The sequence below is a fragment of the Lactuca virosa genome, chromosome 4 (genome assembly GCF_052849685.1).
Source record: "Lactuca virosa cultivar CGN04683 chromosome 4, Lactuca_virosa_CGN04683_v6, whole genome shotgun sequence".
NCBI lineage: Eukaryota > Viridiplantae > Streptophyta > Magnoliopsida > Asterales > Asteraceae > Lactuca > Lactuca virosa.
In genome coordinates this window covers 173,403,842-173,405,578 of record NC_136429.1, presented here as the reverse complement: position 1 = coordinate 173,405,578, position 1,737 = coordinate 173,403,842, and the positions used below count along the sequence as shown (strand labels likewise).

Below are 1,737 nucleotides of genomic sequence, written 5' to 3'. Positions count from 1 at the left end.
TCTATGAATTAAGAATGAATTTTTAGAGTTTACACGTTAGCATCTCAAATAACTAGAAGACATGTTATGGGCGCGTGAGGTACAATTGTCAGTCCCCCGCTCCTCCAGTTAGAGCAAGTGTGGAGGACGCTTCACATTAGAGATTTTGTTTTGGGCGAATGAAGATACGAAGATGATAAATCATAACTTTTGAGGAGAGAGAGAGAGAGAGAGAGAGAGAGAGAGAGAGAGAGATGTGCCCTTCAACTGATGTTCCCGCTTCCCAAGAAACCCTTGGCCCCCAAGATACAACCGCATTTCATACTTCTGATTTTCTCTCTATTTTATTTTACCCGAACCCTCAAAACCATATTATCCATATGCCACTGGCGGACGGCCAGTCAAGTCATATCTCCTCCACGACTTCTCGCTCTAAACCCTCTCTCTATAAAAGCCATAGAGTAACATGTCACCGTTGCCTTCGCCTTTCATCTGGGGTACAATGAACCTAACTGTTCTTTCTATAATTTATCCTAATAATCACTTCATCGACCACCTTCATCTTCTTCTTTGAAATTATAGTTATTGGTTTTAGTTTCTTATTGGTTTTTGTTTTCTTAGATTTTTCAGGTGCTCTGTAAAGAATTAAGAGGTTGCAATCGATGATGCTAAGCTAACAATCGACCTGATAGATGAAGACAAATACAGGGAAAAGAAGACGTGTTTAAGTGGAGTTTCTTTTATTTTTTAGAGCATCGACTTGGTGATACTTTTCTCGAAAAAATTTATTAGATGAAATAATCGAGTTTTTCCTCATTTGTTCATGATCTTTGTTTTTACTTTGGTTTTAGATGGTTTCTGATGCAAGAAAAAAGAAGGCAATCTAGAAGCACGCTTGTAAGTACATTTTCTTTCTATTTTGGAGTGGTTAAATGTTCTGTTATTCTAAACCTCAAGCGGGAAATTCAAGAGCTACACTGGGAACTTGACTTTGTGGAATTAAAGCTTGAAGAAACCTAACTTCTTAACGAATATACTGAAGAATATATTCAATGCTACGAAGTTAAATCGGCCACGAATGTGACGGATTTCTTTAATTGTGTATGAAAAATTGATTGTTGGATCTGATTTGGGGCACTTAAGGTATCTGATTAGACTTGTTTTGTTGGCGGTTCTTTTATCCTTCTTTTCAGTTCTAAGTAAAGGTTTAGATCTTAATTGTATGAAATCACATTTATGTGGACTTGATCGAATGATGAAACCCGGGTCTCTAGATATAATTTAATTATGGGTAAAATGGCAAGTAGCGATTGAATTTTTATTTATTGATTTTAAAAATGTGGGTTTATGTTTCTAAATTAATTTCATAGTTTTCCCAATAAATCTTAGAAATTGAATATATGTTATATTTGGTTTCCATTGAATGTGGTTACTTTGTGGATTTTCCAATTGCTTGACAAGTTGTTATATGAAATGGTTAAACAAGTAGATGTGGTTGTTTGCTTATAGGATGCTTTTAATTGTAACATATTGGTGTCAAAAGTAGCCCTGCAGTCCATTTTTATGCATAATTTGATGAAGAAACAATATAAGAAAATGAAATTCATCAGCTTGAATGACTATATTGGGTAATGTATGATGTATGTTGCAATGGTAATTCATGAGGGATGAGGACTTTTTGTTAGAATCTCATTGTTGTTGGGATTATTCTTAAGACAACCTCATAGTGGATTTACTGTTATGAAATATTAAGCCTAT

General features: G+C 34.8%; 1 long non-coding RNA gene across 2 annotated transcripts; it reads left to right on the top strand.

Moving 5' to 3' along the window:
* The first annotated feature begins 239 nt into the window (after positions 1 to 239).
* LOC145168615 (uncharacterized) lies at positions 240 to 1,264 on the top strand. Of its 2 annotated transcripts, XR_013741964.1 has the most exons (3): positions 244 to 476; positions 601 to 742; positions 831 to 1,264. It is a non-coding gene; the product is annotated as an uncharacterized LOC145168615 (long non-coding RNA). The 2 variants fall into 2 exon arrangements; XR_013741963.1 differs by having other exon boundaries at positions 240 to 476; positions 601 to 1,264.
* Positions 1,265 to 1,737: the final 473 nt, after the last annotated feature.